The following is a 26,438-nucleotide window of genomic DNA, read 5'->3' on the forward strand; positions in this document are numbered from 1 at the left end:
TGCCCTGGATTAGGTTAAATTTCCACCTCATATTTTACATCTTCCACATGAGGTGCAAAAGTATTTACAGCAGTTTAGAATTATTAGCATCTTGCTATTTCTATCTATCTATTAAAGTACCTTCTCCCAGTTCTGAGGTTGATTGCAACATCTACTGCCATTCTGGTGCACTCTTGCAGTTTTAGTCCACTCCAGTTCTTGACATTCTCTTCACAGTTGATGCTGGGTCTCCCTCTTGATCTAGTTCCTTCCACTCTTCCCTCCAACACATCCTTTAAGAGGCTTTGGTGCCTTTTAACATGACCAAAGTATTTGACTTTTCTCTCCTTAACTAGCCTTACTAGTGCAATCTGTTTACGCCCTGCCATGTGCAATATCTCTTTGTTGTTGTTCATTCATTCCAGGATATTTTCATAGTTCTTCTGTAAATCTACATTTCAAAAGATGTTATTCTATTTTACATGGCCTTGCTTATCGTCCATGAATAATAAAAAAATATTTTGAAGAATAAATATGGGCCTTGCCTAAACTGCACATGAGCTTTAAAAATTCCTCATCATGTGGTCCGTTTCTTGAGATTGTCTTCATGATGCAGGAAGAGTATTACATTAAAGTAGAACACATACAGGATGATGCTTTAGGATGATTATTATTCATTGAAAGCTTTTCACTGATGAAGATGGGAGGAACACGATACTCTGATTACCATCCTTATACTGATAGATATGAGAGAGTGGGTCGATAGGCCTTTCTTCATCAGCTCAAGTTTGCCAAATAAACCGCTAATTTAACTATCCCGATCACAATTAGCCAGTTAATTTGCGTCTTTATCAGCCAGCACTTGCAATTAGCGGGATATTAATTTTCCAAGAAAATGTTCTTCTTAATTGTTTCCAAAACATCTGATATTTGGGAAATAGCAGGCTAATTTGAGATAATATCCCAAGTCTGAAAATAGTGGGTTATTTGGCAAGCTCAAGCTGATGAGGACAGGCCTATAGAGAAGGTCGAGAGAAGGTCGCAGAACATCTTTTTCTTCCTTCCAGCCTCCAGCACCACTCATGAATAATCATACACAAATTGAGATGAAAAGAAACATTATTGTTAAGGGTTCGTCTTAAGAGAGCCAACGGGCATCAAGTCCATTTCTTTTTGAATTGCAGCCCCCGTCTGTCTGCATGAATACTCAATCAGAAATTGAGATAAAGAGAGACAGTGATGGTTTGTAAGGAGATCATGTGTGTATGAAGAGCCAAAAGGTATTAAATCCATGATGAAGTTTATAGGTTTAATTATTTATTAACATCATACCACAATTTCCTACATCCCGGCCATGCATTGAAGTTGGGGCAAGAACAATTAAGTTTCAACAAGTTCTATCTAATTTATGTTCAATGTGTTATATAGCTACCTTCCTGTGTGTACACAAAAAGCCAAAATATGTTGATTATTGTCAAAATAATAATTAGAATTTTATAATTTTAGTCTACCAACCTGAGTTACTTATTACATTCAATATTTGAATGGGACATGTTTGTTACATTTAAGTCTATAGCAGATAGCATTGCGCACATGTTTAAACTCTTTCACACAGTAAGCGGCAGATCTACATCATTTTTATATTAGTTGACATTTGTTAATTCAGTGAAAAAGACTAAATGTGCATGTGCAAACATTTTTCTCTTCTGATTGTAGACATGTATACACATATGTATTTGACTCATCAATATGCTTCCACAGTTAATCTGTAGTACGAGGTAATACTGAACATCGTCAGTGGTGGGTTAATAACACCAATCATGGAATCCTTGGAGAGAGAGAGAGAGGGGGGGGGGGAGAGGAAAAGAGAGAGAGAGAAATAGAGAGAGAGGAGAGAGAGAGAGAGAGAGAGAGAGAGAGAGAGAGAGAGAGAGAGAGAAAGAAGGTGAGAGAGAGAGAAAGAGAGGATAAAGAGAAAAAAGAGAAATAGAGTGAGAGTGAGAGGAGAGAGAGAGAGAGAGAGAGGAGAGAGAGAGAAAAAGGGAGGGGTGAGAGATAGAGAGAGGAGAGAGAAAAAGGGAGAGAGAAATAGAGTGAGAGGAGAGAGAACGAGAAAAGGAGAGGGAGAGAGAGATAGAGAGGAGAGAAGAGAGACAGAGAAGAGAGAGAGAGAGAGAGAGAGAGAGAGAGAGAGAGATGATGATGATGATGAGACTAGAAGATGGAAGACACGTCACCTAGACTTCCCTAGATGATGCCTAATAAAGTGGAAAATGGTTCCAGATTAGTGAGAGAGGCCAATGTCAGTGCACATGATGCAAACCCACATCCATTTACATTTTAGCTTGATTAGATTAGCCAAGTGCATGATGAGAACATTCAATTTGCTCTCTTTGGGACAGTTTGCTTTGGTATGTGGATAAACGAGATCTCCTTTTAAAGATGAATTTAGGGTAATTGTGATGATCTTGATTATCATGGTAGTTATGATTGAGACGAAGATGATGATGAACATATTGGTGATAATAATGATGAGGAGGAGGGGGATGAGGGCCGGTAGTGATGCTAGTGATGATCATCATAATGGCTGTATTCAGTTTTCAATACTTCTGTTGTTTGGAAATATATTTACATAGTTACATGATGTGTTAAATGTTGGGCAATTGACAAAGGAAAATATCTAGTCTACAATGTATTTTCATGGTAAATTGTGATAAGTTGCATTCTTAAAAGATTACATCATGTTGTTAAGTAGTTAAAACCTTACTTGCTCCAAACAGACATTGTATAGACTGGCTGTATTCAATTCAAGTCCATTAAATAAAGTACATTTAAAACACATTGTACATTGAGAACATAATTACATGTAGGATGGTGGTAGGATACACAGTATACATAACTCTGCAACGTATTCTTAGATTTTTACAAGATTTCACCTTGTGTCCATGGCATATAAAGTCAACGATGATGAATTTCCTTCCTCTCTCACCATGAGGGAATGATCTCATATCTATAGTAGATCTATGTTAGCCTCCAGGCACCCAGCAGGCATGTAGCATGTGTTAACGTTGGTATGCAACAATTGGCACTTCAGCTGGTACATACAAAAGGTCATGAGAAGAGGTTTTAGAGATAAGAGCTTTGATATCATATCAGTACTATCATCAGAGTCAGAAGAGCGTTTTGACTCTCATCAGATGACATGTGGATATACTTCTGCTGTTTTCATGTTAGATGTCTCTATTGATGTTTGATTACTGTATTTCCGATGTCATTGAAATCATTTGCTCTCCACGGAGACAGGGGTGGGGACCGATCCATATCTACCATCTTCTGGATGGGGGGGGGGGGGGGTGTAGAGGGAGTGCATCAATCTCTTTTTTTTTCTGTGGAAATCTAAATGACTAACTCTCAATATTTGTATTGACAAGCTCATGTACTTCCAATAGTAGCATCATACAAAAACAGAATTGATTAAACTTGTTTAAATAAGTCACAGTGATTAGTCTTTTATTGCATATTTCTGTATCATATTATACGGAAATAAATGAATACACCTAGAATGGTGAACTGTAGCCGATACACCCAGTAATTATCAAAAGAGCTTGAGCAAGAGTAAGGTGAATCTCAAAAATATCTAAATATTCATGTACCAAAATGTTTGCTTTTGCAACTGTAATTCTTTTTTTCATGAAGGAAATGTTAAATCCTGTGATCATCTTCCAGGTGCGCTGGACATTGTACCCTTAACCATTTGATACCTTCAGGAAGGAATAAAAAACCCAAATATACAAATGAGGCTGATGTGTTGTTGTAATGGAGAGGGTGTGCATTGAGTGAGAGGTTATGACTAAAACATCCGGTAGTGTTCTCATGCAAGCATCACAATCAACCACATAACCATTCTGTCCTCTCCCCTGGGAAATGTCATGCCATGCTCTGGTGAAGCCACATGTAAAGGAGACCAAAGCGGTGAACCAAACATGAAAAGAACATAAACCTGATTAATGCATGATGAAGATTAATGCGTGTCACTCATGTTCAAGTAATATCCACACCATTATTACCCAATGTCTCTATGATGTATACCCTCGTTAAGAGCTTTGGCTTAGCTTCAGTGATATGGTGGTAAAGCATTTGAAAGAAATTTCCTCCTACCAGCTAGTGCCCGTTTGCTTCTTCTGAGTGGAGAGTGCCAATGGCCTAAGAGTGCTGTAGCAGGGATTCAAGCCCCAAACCTTGTGATCCACAGTCAGTGATACCCACTAGACCACAACACTTCTACCCTTGCGTATAAATTTTCTCTTTAAAGGTACTATGTCCCATTTGCAGGCCCAAAAAATGAAAAAGTTAAATTCCAACTGCATTTGAAAGATAATACTAATTTAGAACTTCCCTAGAAAAGGTGGGGCTTGAAAATGTCTTCAAGTGGGAAAATAACGACTATTAGTTGTCAAATCGACTTTAGGGCTATAGAGCCCAAAAGTAATAGTCTTGATTTTTAGACAATTGTACCGAATGGTCATACGTTTTATGCTGCGCAAAGATTCAATCAGTTTAATCTTGGCCATCACAAGAAGTGGGTTATTGATGTAGACAAATTCCCTTTACAACTCTTTTCATGTATGTTATTACCAAAGAAGAAAAAAAGCCAGTCAGTCACTCAATAGTGTCTGACAGTGTAGTCTAGCAAGTAAACGGGTTTCCTTGTATAATTTGAATATGAGGACACTGCTAACGTTTAAATTTCACAGATAGGACATAAATGACATATTCATAATTCCTGCGAAGTTCTACAGCATTTGAGGTTGGCTGCAAAAGGGACATAGTACCTTTAATATAAACAGGTTTCATGAACATTATTGAAGCTTCATTTTCCAAATAAGCCCTCGAAACGAATGATAAGTTAACCGTTCAACAATGTTCATTCATTCAACTATAAATGTAGCAGACTCTGTATTCTTGACAATAATATTGTCTGTTGAGATCCAGAGGAGGTGTTTTAATCCATTCAAGGTCAAGTGAAAACGTCACCGGACTGTGGATCACAAGGTCTACGGTTGGAGTCCCGTCTGAGCACTTATGTCCTTTGGCAAGACATTAATCTATATTTGCCACTCTCCACCCAGGAATTCATTCTTTGAAATGCTAGAGCGTCGTAATGGCACCCATGCTAAAGCCAGGGTAGTAATTGCTGAGCACCAGGAGTGTCACGTATGACAGACATGAGCGCTTTACAAGAACCCACTATTATTATTATTATTATTACTACAGGAACTGATTGGTCCCTGTATTAAGCATACATGAATGAGAGAAGTCAGAAGTAGATGGGTTAAGGACATGAATTAACACCCTCCTGCCTCGTATTTTACATCCAGCAAATTGAATAGAAAGTCTGTGTGACAAGTTATATTAATAAACATATGTGTTTTATCTGTCTCACTCTCTTCCTTCCTAGTGCATATTCTCATTTCCTATATTAAACCTCATTGCAAATCAATATGTCGCTATCTTTGATGTTTATGAATTCATTGATTGTTATCGGCACGATACAAAGGAGGTTGTAAAGGCAATGTATCAATTGGTTTTCAATTGGCCTTTATTGACTAATTCACAATAGGGAAACAGGCAAAAGCATCCACCTGTTATGAGTTTTTTTATAGAAATATTGTCATGAAAAAGATAAATCGATGGGTAAATGTAGGATTTGCAATATTTTCAATTGGCAATTAATTAGCAATGCAGCATAGCCCAACAATCATTTTCCTTCCAATTGTTAAAGAATCTTCTAGAGAAGTAGTTTTGTGGAAAATGTTATGAACATTAATGAACAAATATGCATTTGTATGGATTTATATAAATTAGAATACCTTGGAGAAAAAAATGGCATGGATCTTTTAGGGGAAAATATTTTTTCAACTTTTGTATTGGGTTTTGTACATGGACATGGGGGACTTCATCTACATGCATTATTTCACTGTTGTTTTATCCTCTTTAATGTGTATTTCATTATAAATGCTCTTGCAGATACATATAGAAATGCCATACGTCAAAACCTGGTGTCATTATTAGATTCATTTGTTTATCTCTTGTAAGACACATGTATGTTGCCAAGCCTAATAATGAACGAATAATTAAAGGGCCATGACATTGTTTATTGAATGTTGATGCATGTTGCCAATTTGGCAAGCTTGATGGCACCCTTTCAAGCCTGAAGCCAAGAATAATTATTCCAATGCTCTAAAAATAATCAAACAATCATCTGTCTGAAGAGATGATTTTGGAAGGAATGAACTGGTCTGAAATAACCTTGACCTCAAATTCTGTCTTTATTGACAACCTTTGATGATCAATTTATTTATGTGGAGACAAAAAATGTAATTATTGTTGCAATTTGAAAATATTATTTTGTTCAGGTACATGTAGAAATATTAACAAGTGTAAAAACTGTCCAAAATACAACTTCTTGAATATTGCCTGATTTTGTTACACCTGTATCAAAAGTAACATTGCAAGGTAATTTTAATGCTTCTGACATGATATTCATTTTAATATAGACATCTAAAAGAAATCCCCAAAGAGATTAATTGCCCACACCGTCTTGTAGGTTGAGGGAAAAGTATCATCTCAGAGATTCTTACAAAATTGTGCATGTTTACAACTGCCCAGTCAAGGTATATTCGCATGTAACAATAGCACAATGCAATTTAGATCCAAACAGGGAATATTCAAGGCACTTTCAATAGGATAATTCTAAGAGAGTTATCAATTCTCTCTATTGGAATGACCCTTATAATTGCAATGTCCAGACCTCCTTGGTAATTATTGATCAAGATTCTTAGACCCTCACCGTAGCAAGTGGTAGGAAAAGCATGCCAATAGGAAGGTTCTGCCCATGCTACACTGAGTCTGTCATTGATGAAGTAATAATTGTCTTGATAGCAAACATGTTGGAAGTGAAGGAAGCATCAGTGCCGTTTATGGTGAGCCGAGAGGAGTGGATTTATATTTAATATGCTGTCTTTTAAGAGCTAGAAGGAAGTCAGCACTGTTGAAAGTTATTTGATTGATTTAACCCGTTGCCAACTGATACCGGGTTGCTCATGTATTTAAGCCTGTGGCAGTGAGAGAATTCGTTAGTCATCCATTAATGCCCTTCTGGCTCCCAACTGATGATGTTTTCAAAAGATTATCATAGTCACATTGATGATAACAAAAGCCTGCATGGTAAGTGAGAATACACTAAAGCCTCTTCCACTTCTGCCACTATTCATTCTGTTTTATGGTAGCATTGAATACCATGAATGGTAATAATATTATTGATATAAATACATGTTTGCCTTGATACATGTACTTGCTATTAAGAATGCAGTACAAACGAGCACCATCAATCACCATTAAATTGATGAGAAAGTGATGAATAAAGTATACTGGGTCAAATATTCCATTAAACTCTGAAGGAAATAACCCTTTCATCATTCATCACACTTAGATGATGAACATGGAAATCGTGCTGAATATGTCCTCGCAATTTGTAAGTGCTTTTAACATCTAATGTATACAATTTTGATATGGATATGAATTTTGATAGTGTTTAGTAAAACACCTGCCAGCAGAGATACATGAACAATGCACATGCTTGGTGTGAAAGAAGTTCCTTTTTGGTAGACCTTGGGCATTCAGTAATCAATAATGAGTTCTGTGTTCTTTTCTTCATTTATTTTCTTCTGTAATTGCAAGTTATTTGGATTGTTTCAGACTATAGAGTTGGTGAAGTTGAGATTTTAAAAATATTTTCTGTGTGATGATTATAATCATGATTCTCTTTGAAGATAATTATTGCCAGAGAAATGAATCTGTCATTAACACATAATGGCGCAGCAAGTACATACAACAGACAAAAGAAATAAACAATGGACTTTTTATGAAATTAAGTAAGCGGTGTGATGTACGATCCCATTATTTCAGTGACTGTTTAATGTTCATACCGATGCTGAACAGAATTAGAATGCTGTCATGTGATCTCTCACTCATGTTGCTTTACATCGATGTATGTTGACCTGCGAATGACTCTAGTGTACTTGATTAGAAAGTCAATGTAGGAGTCCATCTAATGTGCAATATATAATATACTGAATTGTAATTGAAGTGTAATTCTCAATATAACAAAACACACATGGTTTTATTACTCGATAAGCAAATGTATTCCAGTTTATCAATTGGATGTTTATTTATCTTAATTTCAACTTCATGAGAAACATTCTCAATCTGAATAACAGTCTTCCAAAGTACACAATGTAAACCTTTTATTGAAATAATTTGGCAGCATATAAACTACTTACAGGACCCCATTCAAATAAAGCTAATTTCCTGTCAAGGCATTTATGTACTTTGATTGTTATACATTCACCAGGCTTCAATACCTTACATATCAAGTTAAGTCAAATAAAATCAAGTTCAAGTTCAAGTTCATTTTATTTCACATCCAATAAAAACATCATTATAACATTAAAAATACAATTATACAAAATGCAATATAAATAAAATATAATAAGAACAAATAAAACAACAACAGTAACACTAAAATTGATTAATGGGTGGAGTAGGGATGTGAGGGACCTGATACAGCATGAAGGGGTAAGCAAACAACAACATTGTATTATTATTTTATATTCATATCAGTAGGCCTATGCTCTTTATGAATATATTTTAATCCCATCTTATATATTGTCCAAATAAATTCAAATGAAAAATAGTGTAGCAAAATATGACACAAACATAAGGAGCCTTTTTAAGCAGGGATATATCTGGCCAATCAACATTCTCCTGCCCTGATGCATCTAGGCTAATTTTAAACAGGGAAGGAATTCACTTATGTGTCTGCATTATTACGTTCTCTTTCAAGCCTGCTATCTACATCCAGGTACATAAAAGTTTATTTTTACTAGGCCAGATGTTGTACTTGTCAAATGGTGTTTTACATGTCATTACTTTCACAAAGTGACTTTGGGAAAGATCAACTAGGTGATAAAGAAGAATGAGAAATGTTGAGAGTGAACAAGATAATATCGGTTGAAATGATACAGAAATGTCTTTCGAAGAGCAGACTGGTGCATGTTTTAAGAGCAGACTGCAAACCAATCAATATATCGTCTTCATGAATAATAGAACATAGACTGGTAGGTCTACGTGTCAATCTTCTTCTCACAAATGTAGGTTAGTGTGTAAACATCTATGCCTGTCATAACGTGACGCAAATCAATATCATCAAATAGTTATGATGGAACTGGCATCAATGTTTGTGATCTAATATTTGAAAAGTGTTGCTATGTGGATAGGATATGATGTCAAATTTCTGGTACTTCACTTCACTTGATGTTTTCTTGTACTTTGGAGAAAATTTTCTTTTTTAAAATATGAAGACCTAATATTATTCAGCATGAAATTAGTAATGCACTATGTCTGAGCGAAATAAGACAAACAATAACACAACAACTAATGAAAACAAAACCTGCAAATACTTTGTGTTTGAATAATATTTTCAAATTTTATATCATATATCTTTATTTCAGTATATTGAATTTGTATGTTTTGGGTTTTAGATAATAGAGGGAAATCACATCTGTGAAAGACAGCCAAAGAAGTTTTGTTTAAATATAATGATTGTAACTACGTTTTATGATTTTGTTTCAGATAAAACTATACAACTGCAGCCAACCATCAACTTGCCAATTGCAGACCGTTTCTGGTGAGTGTAAGATATTTATTATAATCGTGGAGTGTATTCACATCAGGTGTAGATAGCAATACCTGCTGAATATACATTTATTAGAAATGTTGTTTTAAAATGCTTATTCTGTGAAATTCAGTTATATCAGATTATGTAAGCATCAAGATCTTCATGAACTCCAAAACACCTGAACACCTGAAACACCTATGTCTATATCTTTCAAGCTGACAGAAAAAAATGCTTGACTCATATTCATGTACACTTTAGCACCACTCTCTCTCTCTCTCTCTATTTCTCTCTCTCTCTCCTCTCCTCTCTATTTTCTCTCTCTCTCTCTCTACCTCTCTCTATCTTTCTCCTCATTTCTCTCTCTCATACTCTCTCCCTTGCTCTCTCACTCTCTCTCTCCCTCTCTCTTTCTCCCCTTCCTCTCTCTCTGTCATCCTCCCTCTCTCTCTCTTTATTTCTCTCTCTTATCCTCTCTCCCTCTCTCTCTCTTCATTCCTTATTCCTACTCTTTCTCTTTTTCTTTCTCTCTCTCTCTCTCTTATCTTCTCTCTCTCTTCCTTCCTTATTCCTTCTCTCTCTCTCTCCCTTCCCCCTCTCTCTCGCTTTCTTAGCCCATAGTATATAAACTCTACTCATTATTATCTTTTGGGAAAGGATCCCAGGTACTGAGAGTGTACCTAACCTAGTAGGCTAGATATTGATTAGATCCATTCTGATTTGGAGCAAGCATGTCCGATACATTCATCATCTGATACCATTAGTGGGCAGTCCTTGTCCCTCTGGGGTCACTAAACTAATTCAGTGTGTGTCCAGAGGGGTCAGTCAATAGCATGATGACCGATGGGTTTTATAGCAAAATGTTGGATGAGAATAGGCCTGTTTACTAATGTATTCACGGACCTTTAAATTTGCACACGGTTGTAAGCTCTGGCAAACAAACCGAGCGCAGTGTCTGCTACGGCCCTGCTACACACACTTTGTATACGGCGATGTGGGGAATGCGAGGAAAAAAAGGCTGATCATCGTCCTAATAAACTTCGTTTAAAACTGTTTGTTTTCCAACCTTAGGGTATATAATTAAAATAAATATAGTTTTTCTCAGTTGTACATGACAAATCTTCGATTTTATTTTCCGAAATCCGACGAAATATCGCAAAAATGGGAGGTAAGCATTGCTGTTACGGCACGTGTAACAGCGATTCACGGTACGCAGACAGACCCCATATGAATGGTGTGTTTTTCATCCCGTTCCCCAAACCAAAGACGAACCTGGAGAAGTGTAAAATATGGATTAAGAATTGTGGAAGAAAGGACTTTGGAATCGACATATTATATGCTTTGAGTTTCTTTCTGTCGTAGTCAGTTCTATTTACTATCAGGTAGTTGAAAATGTCGTATAATCCGAAATCTGGTATACTTTCAAAGTTCTCGGTGTAGCCGGTGATTTTCATTGGGTCGTCGAACGAGCACCCCGCACGCTCCAACTTCTCCCGCAGCGACCGTGCGGAGTCGAAGCTCGCAAGGTCCGGGTCTTGGGGCAAAGCGATATCGGCCACAGCAGTCGCAAGTTGAACTAGTTTCTGTTTGTTGTACCCTGATGTCGTAACTCCTCTCTTTCTTAAATAATCGGTGAGCTCCTTCACTGTCCACTGCGAAAACGGCTTGCTGGAACTACAACTCGATGTCGAAGGCGATGCCATTGTAGAAATTAGGGTGAAAAAACGTCGCGGTCGCTAGCAATGGCTTTGTATGTGTATAGCGTAGCGGGCATGGAAAAACAATGTGGCGACCGTGCCGCACCACGCAAAGCTTGCCCTACGTAGTAACAATCGCTAGGGTGCGAGGGATTATGACGTCACTCGCATATCATTAGTAAACAGGCCTATTAGAGGCAGAGCAGAACGTGGGGGTGCATTTCACTCTCCATCATAAAGGATAGAGGAAAATATGTAAATTGGTGGTTTCTGGGCTGTTTCATAAGAAGAAGTTTGAACGAACAAACAAACAATCACACTGTCCATGATAGCAATGAACCACCCACACCTTTTAACAGTTTAGTTGCTTTCTTTGTCTCCGTGCACGGTTACACATTTGCCTCATTTTTTGCACTAAACAATAGCCCTTTTATACATGTAACTTCATGATGTAGAAATTATGATAAGATTAAATTTATCTGAAAGTAAATCTCAACTCTTTTTGATGCAAACCATAATTCCATGCATAATTCTATCCATTTCAAGACTTAAGTGACTTTTAATTGTTTCTAATGATGATTCTGATCCTTAAGAAATGACAATATTTGTATGTATTTAAGGAAAAATCTGGCCACAAACATTCATATGTTAGGAGAGAGAGAGAGAAAGAGAGAGAGAGGAGAGCATAATAGAGAGAAAGAGAGAGAGAGACAGAGAGAGGGTAATAAAGAGAGGGCGAGAGAGAAAGAGAGAGGAAAGAGAAAAAGAGAGAGAGAGTTTTAGTATCAGTGTATATGGATCCGTAGTGAAAATGACAAGATAGAAGACAGGAAATGAAAACCATTAAGATATCTTTTCAATCAATAATCGAGGGGCTTGTATCTGAGCTGATTGCCATTAAATGATCATAGTCACAAAATATATTGCTCAGTGCTTTTTCTATAAAAAAGATGGCAAGCTTCCGATTATAAAGTCTTTCATCATATTTGAAAAAGAGAATATCCCATATTTATATCAGTAATTCATGTGATATTTGAAATGTTGTGCAACACATTCTGTATTTGGGATTAGGAGAGAAAAAAAAGACAGAGGTTCATTACTTATGCTAGCCTTTCTCTTTAGACATTAATGCCAACCTGGTCTAGTTGGGTACGAGTTGGAGAATGCTGCTTTGTTGGGCAAGCACAAACAAAATAATACATGCTATGTTATGACCTACTAAAATCAAGTTGGCCAAACTCTGTATAAAATGGCTCTGGCTCCATCTAAACATATCCGCTGTCCACTCTCTATCAGTCTGACCTGCTGTGTAGTGTAACTCTCATTATACTGGCATGAATTATGGAAATCCACCTATAAACAGATATCCATATTTCATGCATGTCCAGATGAAAAGTTGATATGGTCAGAGTTAGTCTTCCATCAAAGAGGGATCACCTGCATTGATTTAAAGATTACCCAGGAGAATAGATCTGGGTATTCAGACTAAACCTTTAAGCGTAGGAGAAACTTATCCCATCAGTTTGAGGAAATTGGAAGATTACTAAAGAATGGACAGTTGTATTTTTATCTTTTGACAATCAGAGGTAATGGTCAAGTTCTTGCATGAGAAGTGAAAGTGTTTAAAGGCTTTTGTGAGTTTTATTTTAGTCTTATCGTTAAGGTGTTTATGTGGGATCCTGCCCATTTTTTCTTTTATTTGCCAAGCATAGGTTATTGTTTGTTTGTTTGTTTTGTTTTATTTATTTCAACATAGTAATAACAAACCTGCTTTCAGCCACAAGGCTGTTTTTCAGCAAGTCTGTATGTAGAAGACACCATTAAAAAAAAATACCAGAGTAATTACAAATTACTTACAAGGGATAAATGCAAATTCCAAAACTATATCCAAGTTATACACAAGTTATTGTCAAAAGACAAAGCTTTTAGAGTAGAGATAACAGAGAAAGTAGGGAAAAAAGTAGAATCAGAAAAACATTACAATTACAAACAAAAAGTGTCATGACCAAAATTTGGTAAATTGTCTAATTGTTTATTACTAAAATTAGAAATTAAACCGGTTAGAGACTTAGGGTATTTGAGAGTGTCATGAAAAAGGATTTCCTATATGGAAGAAGGCAACAAAAACTTTAATATAACTTGATTTCTATCCAATATATTTGACACTGGCTGTTTTGTAATTTACATGTCAGTGGCTTTTGCAGACAAAGGTCATTTACTTGACAAATTTAGCCATGGTGGTATTCGCTCGCACTTAGTATTCCATGCATTGCCACTTGTATTAGTCTAATATGACCCTTTGGGCTGCAACAAATTGTCCTTTTCTGATGTTTTAAATACAGCCCTTGTATTATCATTCATGGCTTTCATTAAAGCAATTGCTCTCTTGTCACAGAAGGACATTTTTGCTTTCATAATCAGACAGATTCCAATGACAGAGCAATTACAGTGCTATTACTATAATTGGGCGGAACTGGTGAAAATATCCTTGGGCTACAAATATAGATGGAGTGGGAAAATGATGGGCTGTGAGAAATTGGGGAGGCAAATATAATTTAACCTGTAGACTGCTGCATTGTTGACTTCTTGCAGGCTTGATAGAGTAAGTGATAGAGAGATAGGTGTTGGAGAGATGAAGGCAGATACAATGTAGAGAGAGAGAGAGAGAGAGAGAGAGATAGAGAGAGAGAGAGAGATACAGAATATGGAAGAGCAAAGGAGGGAAGAGAGTGTGAGTAGATGAGAGAAAGAGAAGGAATGCAGAGGGGAGAGAAAGGGGAAAAAAGAGAGAATGAGAAGATGGAAGAGAGGGGGAGAGGGTTAGAAGAGGAAGAGAAAGAGAAGGGTGAACAAGGAGGAAACAAGTTTGATAGTAACTTCATGACAGGAGCTTTCATGCTATAGCAGATAAATATCAATTTAAGGCATGTGGGAATTATTGGGGTTAAAGTGGTTATAACTGAGTACATTGGAGAGGATTTGGTACATTGAATTAAAGAAAGGATAAAATTTAAGCTATTTACGATTTACAAAGAAAAACTGTCAGCCATCAGCTAATTTGTATAATATTTCATGACTTCTTTGTGACTTTCTTGGATAAACTGGTTTCAAGACCTAGTGACTTGTATGTTGCCTTTCTGGTAACATTTAGCAAATACAAGTTCATTGGGTCTTCACAGATACTTGTCTTATCTAAGCAGGGAGCTCCTTACTTCAAGAGCATCCGTTGGTAGATGGGTACAGCCATGTAGGTCCATGGTATTCCCTATTCACCTAGGGAATCCTTTAATAGCAATGTAGCTTGCGTGACATCTGATTCAGTGTTATCTCAAGTGTGTAATGGAATGGAACACTGGCTTCTGATGGAATTATTCATATGAGATTGGCCCAAATTAGATCATGAGCAGGCTCCAATTTGCCTTTTTTCCCCTCAGTCTCCTCGTCATATTGTCACGTCTGTGTCTGGTTCGACATGGTAGCAATCACCTAATCAACTTAAGATGCCGCCAAATAATGTCAAATGGCTCATCAAATGCCTCTGTTATGGCACTTACATCATTTTCTAGAGCATATTACTCTCTGGATACAATTTTGGCGTCAACCTAACAAGCATCTGTGCCTTACCTAACAGAGTAAGTCATGAGAGTCAAGGTCTTTGATAAGTTATGCTGCCACCAGCCTTGATGGAGGCTTCAAGGCCTTAATCTGTATCCAGGCTTTCAACATGGGCGTAGCTACATGTAAAATGGAAATATGGGGTCCTTGCACACACCCCCCTTTTAATGTTTTTGTCTTTTAATCATTACAACAAAGTACTTTATGTCCCCTCAGTTTTTCTTTTGTGAAATATTGAAGGGCTAGGCTGTCAGATTATGAATACATATTATGAAATCATGAACTTTGCTTGATGGGGGGGGGGGGGGGGGGGGGGGAGAGACAGTCTGAAGAAAAAAAATCCTAGCTATATTCATGTGAAACATTAACCTTGGCATCGTTCAATGTTTCAAGGCCAAGTGATGATTGAAATTATGTAACTTCCTCCAGCTCAGCACATACTCACAAAAGAATTGCTTTTTCTTTCATACAATACCTCCAAATTACCTCCTTCGCCTGGTGCTGATACAGCATGTCTGACATAGCAACTCCTATATTTTTATTGTATGGTCTATTGTAAACAGGTGGTCAGCTCTGGTGAAGCTACATACCACTGTCTCTTGTTAGCTCACAAATGATTGATAGATGATGTCATAAGATGAATAAGATCTGTAGCATTTTTTAGGGTGGAGCTTAGCAAGCAAATCCGAGAATTAATTTTTCTTTTTGGTATTTATAATCTATAAAATATATTTAGATGTTTGGATAACAAAATGTGAGTTGTATGCAGCCCTGCACATCAACAGGAATCAACTTATATTTGGATGTCACCCAACCTTTAAGTTTGACTAATTCTAATGAACCATGTATTGAAATGTTCCATGACATAATCTAAACGTGACTCATTTTCAATTCGATCATTATTTGGGAATGGGGAGGGGTGTATTATGGATCTTTAACCCTCAAAGGCACCCACGTGGACGTCTGGATGAATTACGGAGGAGTGATGCAGAGGGTTTATCCTTTAAACTTAAGCAGAGCTGAAATTGTTTCATTACACACGCTCCTGCATGGATCCACAAGTTGTCGGAAATTAAATCCAATGTTATTTCCCTTTCAATAACCATGGGCCCACATAGACGGATCATACAGTCATGGTATGTGGGTATTAATCACAGATTATGTGATTGTGTTTCAGAGAGTAGGATGCAGAGTGAAAGGAGTGCTTTTCAATTAACTCAGATTGGCTGGGATGGGCTCTATTGCACTGCTATGGTGACAGGCTAGATGAATTATTTTCATTGTGACTCTGTAATAAATTGTATAATATCTCTTTTGATTAATTTTATTTAATCATATTTTGAGTGATAATATAATAGCTTGGTGGAGGTTATTTTTAGATTTAATTCATTAGTTGATTTTGATGTGCGTGGAGGATTTGATTGCATCAGATAGGAGGGCAAATTTGCATTTCTCAACATCTCTACTGCCATCTTTATTACAGACCTCATTTTAGTTTTTGTGCACAATTATCAATGTTGAGTGAGAGAAAAGTCACTGTTCATTTTCAGTCAAAGATCTCAGCATCAAAAGTATTTTCCTGAATGAAAAGGGCCACTATTTTAAAATATATATATTATAAACTTTTCTGTTCTACTACTGTTTATTGGCTGCCCCCAAGAAGACCGTAACTGCTATTGTCGATATACATATCACGGCCAAATAAGATTTAAGAGGAAAAGGAAAAAAGGACTAATGAAAAGTAAGAAGTGGAAGTGCATAAGGCATTCACACATGACCATGAATAATGAATAAGAAGAGAACAAAGGAACATACCAGGTGAGATGGAAGACTTGGTATGTAGAGGAGGTGAATGGAGGAAGGAATTGGGTTGAGTAATTGAATTAAATGAATATATAAGTGAATAAGCAAATGTATGAAATGAATATGTATAGGAGAAGATACTAACAAACAGATTGCAATTGTAACAAATACAAGTATGGAAGGAGTCTAATTTGAACTCTTACACTACTATCCATTTCATATTTCTGTCTAACAGATGTATTCTGCTCGACCACATCTCATCCTTCTCCCTCTCCTGGCAATATGTCTCTTTATCTCTTGCTCTCTCTCTCTCTCTCTCTCTCTCTCTCTCTCTCTCTCTCTCATACTCCTCTCTCTCTCTCTCTCTCCTCGCTTTCTCTTCCTCTTCTCCCTCTACCTCCTTTTCTCTCTCTCTGTCTCTCTGTGTCTCTCTCTCTTCCTCTCTCTATCTCTGTCTCCCTTTCTCTATATATGTGTGTGAGTGTGTATGTATACCTCTTTCTCTCCTTTGTCCTTTGCCCCTTTCCCTTCTTCCTCTTCTTTTCTCTCACTCCCCTCTAATCCTCACTCCCTCCCTCCCACCGTTCCCCTCCCTTCCACTCCCTTCCCCTCCCTTCCCCTCCCTTCCCCTCCCTTCCCCTCCCTTCCTCCCTCTTCCCCTCCCTTCCTCCCTCTTCCTCTTCCATTCCCTCTTTCTTCCTAGGCATGTAAAGCTTGGTTTACAATAGGTATGCATAGATTGTACACACTGAATCTACATTTCATTTTCAGGACAATCGCATTGTAAATTTCATCAACAAAAATGTTATCTTTGGGCCCCACCTGAGGACATGTATACCAATGTATCACACTGATCTATAACACTTCTACCCAGAACATGATTAGGTGTGCCTCTCTTTTAGCAGTGTCTATTTGTAGAGGATAATCTAAACTATAGGTAGATTAAGTTCCTAGCATCTATCTAGCTTCCCCCAGAAGCCATTTAAAATCAGTTCCCATAGCCAGTCTCAAGAAACAGTGCAATAAATGATGAAGCTCTTCAAATCCATTTTGCCATGACACAATTTAGGGGTACATTTTGGTGCACTCAATTTATGTACTCAGGGTATGCCAGATGGGGTTCCCCTTAGGGGTATGTGCCTTACCCCCCCCCCCCCCCCACCCCCTTCAGGGGCTGATCCACATGCTGATTGACATGTTAATGCCTACTACTCCTGCTTATTAAAGACATATCAAAACGTATAAAAGTAGCTTGAATTAATGATCCTGGAATTTTGAAACTCCATCAGGGAAAATCAGAGATTTTTATTTTCATGAAATGCCTGATTCTTTGTAAAAGAAGACATCAATATTATTTAGAAAAATGACTGTAACAGCCAAAGTGAATTGGAATTCAAGAATGTTATCTCCAAAAGAGAGGAAATATACCTAGAATTTCAGATAGTAATGGGGCCTGTAATGAAATTATTTATGTTCTTTCTGCAAGTACTTTAATCATCTGGTTGATTTATTTTAAGCAAAATTGTGTGGAAAAGGACAACTTGATCTACTAGCAGTGTTAATATTCTTTTGAGAAGGATCATTACTCTGAAATAGTAATGAGTTCAATGGCCTTAATTCTAGCAAGATCAAAATTGTCTAGCACCTTTGTGTGTTAGTTTAAGCTGGGTAGGCAGTTCATAATGGCCAAAGTACATTACTCTAAAGTAGTCTTCTTTCTTGACCAGTATTACAAAGATACCTTAAGCTATGGTCACAAATCAGAGCAGCGACCGACCGATCAGTAGCCTGCTCAGTCGCTGCTGGAATTAGGCATCGCCCAGCGATTAGGTCGGCGCCCGGGCGGCGACTGCCCAGGCACTGAGCGTATTTTGGGCGGCGAGTGAAAAGAGAGCAGGCGCCGCCCAAATTTTAACTCCGCGCTAAAACTTCAGCAGCGACCGAGCGATGCCCTAAAAACGAGCGGTGCCTGGGCGGCCGCCGCTCGGTGGCCGGGCAGCCGCCGGGCAGAATTGGTTAAAAACTCGCCGCTCGGCCGCCGAGCAGGCTACTTTTGGGTAATGTGACCATAGCATTAGGGAGGATGTATTGAAGTCATGATGTTGTACATTATACATGCATTATAACGTTATTGATACTGTAATAGGCCATTTTCGTAATGTAACCAAATTGTATGCCTTTGTGAAGTACCTCTATACGAATTATTTCATTCCCCTGTTACGAATAAATGTACCTCAAAAACCAGAAATTCTAATTGCATATATTACTTGTAGTTAGGTAGAGCAAGCAACAATGTTATTCCTACCTAGCAATAACAACTAATGAATGCAATTTGCATTCTGACTATTGAAATACAATTATTCTTAACAGGTGAAAGGAATGATTTGTATTGAGGCACTTAAGTATAAATTTGGTTACATTATGAAGATGGCTCATTGAAACAGGACCTATATCCCATTGACATGTTTTGTTTGTCTAAGTAGAGTATACAGTATAACTCTGACCCCTCAGATGTATGTAGTAAACCTTTTGTACTCTGCAACCAAAGTGTATTAATGGACAGCTAAGAAATGTTTTAATTTGTTGACGAAGAGTCACGTCTCACTCCATCAGGTTTTAAAGGATAGGTTGCACAATATTTTGTATGTGATACACTGTCAAAGCTACATGAATACTTTAGCATGTGTTGGGCCTATCTTCTGTGTATATGAACCTTGTTGCAAAACTAAGAGGACATGGATATCAAATAGGAGAAGACATGGGTGAATTCCTAGATCAATCATGCAGTTAATTGAGACAGGTGTTTGGAAATGCCTCCTCCAGGAACCGTGATGGGAGGATAATGCCTCGGTATTCATTGAATGTGTATGTAACACTTTTTAATTACTTTTGCTGAAAAAATGCAAGTGATCAAAACATTGTCTGTTGATCCTGAAGGGAATTATCCCAGTGTCAGTGATACAGTCTCCCAGTTAAAGAGATCTAGTTGGCTGGTTTATACTCATGGCACTTATATCCTTTATGCAGTTTTACCTACATCTCTTCTCTACATCTAGGTGTTAAATGGGTACCTGTCATAGTGGTTTGCACAGCATTGTAAGCCAGAGCCTGTAAAAAGGTACCAGCTGAAATGCTCCCCTGGGAGTGGAGAATGTGCATGTACTACTACTAATAATAACAACATTTATAATGTGCACATATCCACCCCAAGAGATGCTCAAGGCGCCTTACAAGGTAAATACATTAAACTTAAGAAAGTACATGAGAAGTTACAGAGAACAAAAAATAATTTAACATAATTGAATATAATTAAACAACGTTAATTAATTACATCGGATTGTGAAATACACTACGTCTTAACTAAGGAATTCAGACATTAGATAGGTTTTCAAGTTTTTTGGGGACAGGGATATATTTGTGAAGTGCCCAGAGACATTGTTCGTGTGTATATAATGCTCTACTGGCTTACATCAGATGATATTGTGAGCACATTAAAGGTATACTTCAAGTACTGATGGGAAACAACTCGGATATGGGTAAAGGACATTTCCAAATAATTGATCCCTGGACCTTGCATATGAGAGTCTAGAGCCTTCACTAACATACCACAGTACTCCTACTAAACATATAACCACAAAGAGAAAAGACTCACTATCAGCGTGTCCACACACAAAACAATTTATCCCGAAACTCTATAACGAAACGTCGTATAAAGAATCATCGTATTAATTCCAGGATGTCCACACACAGAAGAAAGTAATCCTGAAACTCTACAGCGAAATGTCGTATAGGTGCGCAGTTTTCTACTGCGATTATGAAATGGAAGCGGAAAAGAGAGGTCAGGTTTCCTTTTGCTCGAGGTCACGTTAAGCCCCGTCCAGTTATACCGTTCTAGTTTGACTAGTTATACTAGTTACGTCCACACACAACACATTCCGTGATTAGGCGTAATTCTTTATACGTCGTATAACGAAACACATGTTTGGGCATCGTTTCGTTATACGACATATCGTTAGTAAGCATCCACACACACAATTTCATCATATAATTATCCCGAAACGGTATAACTAATCACGCCTAATCACGGAAAAACCTGTGTGTGGACACAGAGTATAAGACTTTATATCATTTTAATGATTTGTCATTTTATTTCCTTATACCAGTTATTGATGTATGCGTGAGTATCGTTATTATTTCTAGTGACAAGAATGCCTAGAATAGCTCTTTTTAGAGGATCTTTCATGCTTGTTACTCAATTCTGATTTCAGGGAGAAACAAAAAAATAAATGATGCATAAAAAATGCTGAGAGGTAATTTCAATTGATATTCCTTGTAGGTTTTAATAGATTTGTTTCACTGCATTACATGTTTTAACCTTGCCGCAAGCTGGCCACCAGCTTAGTTTTTGAAAAGCATGCATAATAATAATAATATTCAGCTTTTATATAGCGCTTAATACATCTCCGACGTCTCTAAGCGCTTTACAGATATACTATTAAGCTTGCTGCAAGCTCATTACAAGCTTGTTGTAATCTGAATATTTTATAGGGATACCTTTCTGATCATTACTTTCTAAATATCTCCTTTATAGTATTTGCAATATCCCATCTTTTATTTATTCATTTTGTCTCGATCATAATTTATTACAAGTGCACTGAATTTCTATTTCTTTTGCTCGTCATATATTTGCCTGTACTCCATAAAATGTATCTTAATGCACTCATAATCATTAATTACAGGTTCATGGATGGAATATAGGGATTAAATATTCCATTATGATTATCAAATTAAAAAAAAACCTCTTTAAAGTGCGGGTTCATAGACAATCACAAATACGGCAAATAGAGTATTACTAGAAACTGGTAAGCTATTAGATGACTATTATGCAAGTTTTAGGTCAACTACATATTGGGTGGTTTATAAAAATACAAATAAAACAACCTCCATAGCATCTGGGATAGGCGAGAGATTCGCCGGAAAAAAAAAGTTTTCATGCCGTCACAATATGAACCAACCCTGCCCAAGCAGACGACATCCCATAAAGAATGAACATAATTGCAATGCTTATATTTCTCAAATTATAATGAGTTTAGTGTATATAAATGTGATGGAATTTTACATCATTCAAAATGGATATGACCCCCATTCTGATAACTAAATTCTTTTGTTTGTAAATACACAGGATATGGGTTAATGAACGATCAAAGAAACCACACTTTCAAATTAAAAAACCTCCGGAATGATAGCTGGACGTCATTATTGTTCCCTCTTGAAACGCCGAACCTGCCGCGGTGTATGCAGCTGAAAATACAATGGCGTCTTATTTTGTTTACAAGCGACGGATTCCTTTTTTTTTTTTAATCCTTGCATTTTTCATCAAAATAATACCATGCACGGGGTTAAGAGTGAGGCAATAGATTAAACATTTTGCCTGAAGGTATTGAAGTAAGAGAAATAACTGAAGAAAAGATAACAAAACAGGCACTGAAATTGTGTGAGATGTCATGGGACATCGTCTGCTTGTGCACATCATGTTCAACATGTGACGTCATATCTCAGCAGCGACCGGGGAGCTTTTCAGGTGCTATGTCGGGGCTGTATCTAAGCATTTTGTAATTGTTAATAATCATTACTTCAAATGTTTCCAAGCACTGGCTTTTGATAACCTTGGCCAATCAAAGTGTCACCTTTGCAATGATGACATTAAAGTTAGTTTTTTAAATCAATGAACCTTCTCTTTAAGAGAAATCACAAATCGTTTTGTTGCCTTCATTATAATTATCCATGACCATTACATAATTTGTTATCTAAAACCAAAAATAAAATCCTTGGAACATTTAGATCCAAACAGGTAGCATTTAATTACTGAAATAGGATTCCGAGAGCGAGCTCAGAGTAAAATGGTGATACGCCAAGTGTTGGTATTCAGCGGTCACACATGCCATGCCTGTACAAATACAAGGTAACTGCACTTAATTCATTAGACTCAAATCGATCCAATTGAGTCATTTCGTTGGGAAATGGAAGCCAACAAATACAGTCACTTATCAGCTCGTTCATATTACATTTTTTTGCGGTTGCTAAAGCGTTTGTGCATGAATTGGCCGTGTGGGTTTTGGAATAATGTCTAGATTGTACCGCATTGCTAAATTACTTCTAAATCCAGTCAATGTGTGACAGATTTGCATAGAAAAAGAGGTAATTTGCCAGCACAACTTGTTTTTGTTATACTGTGCAATATTGGTTTTCAGTGCACTCAATTTCTGTATACCACAAAGACACACTTTATGGAAATGAGATTGTGTTTTAATCGGGTTTGCTTTTGCATTGCAAGGAAAGATTATACAACTTTACTGAATTACAATCCTGGATTATGAATACTGCTTAAGGTTGTTTATTTAAATGCCCAAACAATAATGTTACAAGAAATATATAAATGCATAACTTTAGTCCCTAGCTCCTCCCTTTCCTTTCTTAGTGCTAACAATTCACTTGTATTTATTCCAAAGGGTAATACAAATAGAAATAAGGCAAAAAATGATCTGAAAATTTCCATTTTCTTAGATATAGATGAAGGCATATATTTTTTTCTGTCACCTAGGAGTGGATAAAACATATTGAAATTATAATATTCAGGATGCATGCATGATTGAAAATTAGCTATGGAGAAATATACATTTATGAGTTTTTAGTTTAGGAGAGAAGGTCAAAAAAGAGTTGCCTATGTGTTTGATCGATTGCATTTTTAAAAAAATCACAGATTTCTTAAATCTAATCAGGTCAAATATTCATTGATCTGGTTCTCAATTTTTTTTTTTCTAGTGCCACTTCCAAAACAGACTTAATATGGGTGACTCTCCCTTTAACTCAGTGACTATTCTCCCAATACCCTTGGAACCAAATTTGTCTTAAATGCAATGACTAAAAACAAGATTCCCCCCATTAAAATTTCCATCTAAATTCATTGTTATGATAGATATAGATTGTATTGACTTTTATTGCAGTTATTTTGCATACTAATTATCAGAATAAATAGAATCGATCATATTCTTTACAATTTTTTTCTTCTTTTTTCTATTCAATTCTATTTCATTGATTGACAGTTAATTTTCTTATACCTGTTCATTCTAAATGCAAATTGCCCATTCTAAATGCACTGTATCATAGATTGCCTGCAATAATGTTAACTTTATGGAACAATGCTATACCACACCCAAGGGCACATATATATGTACATACATGTAGAAAATGTTCATGCCAGACAAAAAGTGTCATACAGACTTTGCCCCCCCCCCCCCACCCAGTTAGTAATATCATTACCATCATCAGCAAACAGGAAGCTAGACCTAAGAGGAGAATACAAACAAGATAGATGTGGCAGGTTGCACGCATCAATGCCTTAGGAGCCACCTCAAACATGTACCCATTGGTAATGTGATTGCAGGGTGAGGGTAATTGGTGATTGGCATAGAGGTAATATAGCCGTCAAGGGGATTGGAATGGATATAATCCCATTGAGCATTTCAGCTTTCTATTTTAGGCACTTCTGCCTTTCAATGGTGGGAAGGCATTCTTTCTATTCTTTCCTCTGTCAGTTTCTCTTCTCGTCATCTACCTTCTACACATGGCACAACATCGATATCCAGGTGCCTGTAGTTTGTCTCTAGTTATCTCCTCCAAGCTCTTGTTCTTTCTCCCTATCCCTCTCTCTCTCTCTCTCTCTCTCTCTCTCCCTATCTTTCTCTCTCTCTCTCCTCTGTCTCTCTCCCCCTCTCTCTTTCTCTCTCCTCTCTCTCTCTCGCTCTCTCCTCTCTCTCTCCATCTCTCTCTCTCTCCCTTTCTCTCTCTCTCTCTCCCTTTCTCTCTCACACACACTCTCTGCCACACCCTCTCTCTCCTTTTCATCCTCAGCATGTCACTGTACCATTATTCCCCTATATCACTGTTGTCGGTCATAGTCTTGTATGATAGTACAGTATTATGATTTTACCCTGTGTATTGCTCTATCCCATGACAACTGTAACAAAGCCTTGATTACAATTTAACATTCATCCAGGGGTCTCATTTATGTCATATTTCTCTCTCCCTCGTTTTTTACATTTTCTTTGGCACATTTCCAGCATTTCTTTTCAAACTCGTCACTGCGGTGAATACCTTCTTTCCCCAAACTCTGCCAAAAAGTATGTTAAGTATGTTTTCTCATTTTGTAAAAGATCTTATTTTATTGCTAGATCATAATCCATTTTACCTTTTTTTAACACCCTTCCTTCCTTTCTTTCTTTCACTCTCCCTTTGTTGCTGTTACTCTATGTTTCCTTTTCCTTTATATGTTATCTCTTTCCATTTTATATCCACTCTCCCCTCTCCCTCCCTCCCTCCCTCCACTCAAACTCCCTCCCCCCTCTCTCTTCTCTCTCTCTCTCTCTCTCTCTCTCTCTTTCTCTCTTTCTCCACCCATCTATATCTCCTTCCCCATTATTTCCCTTGTCCCACTTCCTTCCTCTCTCTGTAGTTATCTCCATCTTCCTTCCTCTACCTCATCTTCTGTCTTTCTCTCTCTCTCTCTTTCTCTCTCTCCCACTCCCTCTCTCTCTATCTCTACATATATCCTACCCTCCTTTTTCTCTACAATATCTTTTTTTCTTTCTTTGATCCTTCCCTCTTCCCTCCTGTTCATTCTTCTTTACTCTCAGTGACAACTCAATAGTTATGGTTATGATGTTTAACATTGTTTATGTTGTATGTAATCTTCCTAAGATATGAAACTACCAAAGTCTTTTGGACTAAATGAAAAGGACAGAGATGTCTGTGGAGGCACAGTGCTTGAGAGAGAGGAGAGATCAACATATATGTTATTTGATTTGGTGTGTGTGGTGTTGTAAGTGCTACAATTTCTTCTTTGCCCTCATATTACCTAGTAAACAAACAGATTTGTTTTTCTTTTATATCTAAACAAGATTAAAACTACAAGCAATGTACCTTGACAGGATAAAACACTGAATCCTGACAATTGTGTAATCCTAATTCCATTGGAATCATTCTCTAACGCAATATAACTCAACAATTTGCTGATCAACTGATACTTGTTTAAAATTAATAAATAGTCACATTGGCCACCTGGGAAATTTAACATGGATAAAGTGACTCTGCACTATAACCATCCTTCACCAGGGATAGCTTAGTCACGCATGAAGGAATGATTGAGAAACCTAATGCAGTCTGCTTCATCGATCATGATCTTCATCATAATAATATTTACATTATAAAAGCATGCCTGCATGGACTACCACTTCATGTTCAATAGGAGCAGCAACCAAATAATACTGCTACTATGATCGTCTTTTTTTACAAGCCCTATTATTAAAGGGAAAGTCCACCCCCAAAATAAGTTTGTTTCGATAGAGGCAGAATAATAAGAAAATCAGGTGAGTGAAAGTTTGAGCAAATTCTGAATGAAAATAAGAAAGTTATGAATTATTGAAGTTGTGATCAATCAAATACAAATTGGCAACTCTGTGACTTATTATACGAGCTCTCCTTCATTTGCTTTGTGCATAATATTCCATAAAATCATGTTTTCTTCGTTATTGATGACGGAATATATATTT

The 26,438-nt window shown here is 37.1% G+C and overlaps 1 protein-coding gene across 5 annotated transcripts in view; it reads left to right on the plus strand.

The window, feature by feature from the left end:
• LOC578345 overlaps positions 1-26,438 on the plus strand; it is an 82,829-nt gene that overhangs the window by 20,487 nt on the left and 35,904 nt on the right. For 3 of the 5 annotated variants that reach the window (XM_030986500.1, XM_030986503.1, XM_030986504.1), the window contains exon 2: positions 9,673-9,727. The gene's annotated coding sequence lies outside the window, so the exon portion shown is untranslated. Of the gene's footprint in view, positions 1-9,672; positions 9,728-19,270; positions 19,696-20,029; positions 20,065-26,438 lie in introns of those variants that run through there. The other 2 variants (XM_030986501.1, XM_030986502.1) reach the window with 2 other exon arrangements.

The sequence above is a fragment of the Strongylocentrotus purpuratus genome, unplaced genomic scaffold (assembly GCF_000002235.5).
Source record: "Strongylocentrotus purpuratus isolate Spur 01 unplaced genomic scaffold, Spur_5.0 spur5_scaffold_16, whole genome shotgun sequence".
Taxonomy (NCBI): domain Eukaryota; kingdom Metazoa; phylum Echinodermata; class Echinoidea; order Camarodonta; family Strongylocentrotidae; genus Strongylocentrotus; species Strongylocentrotus purpuratus.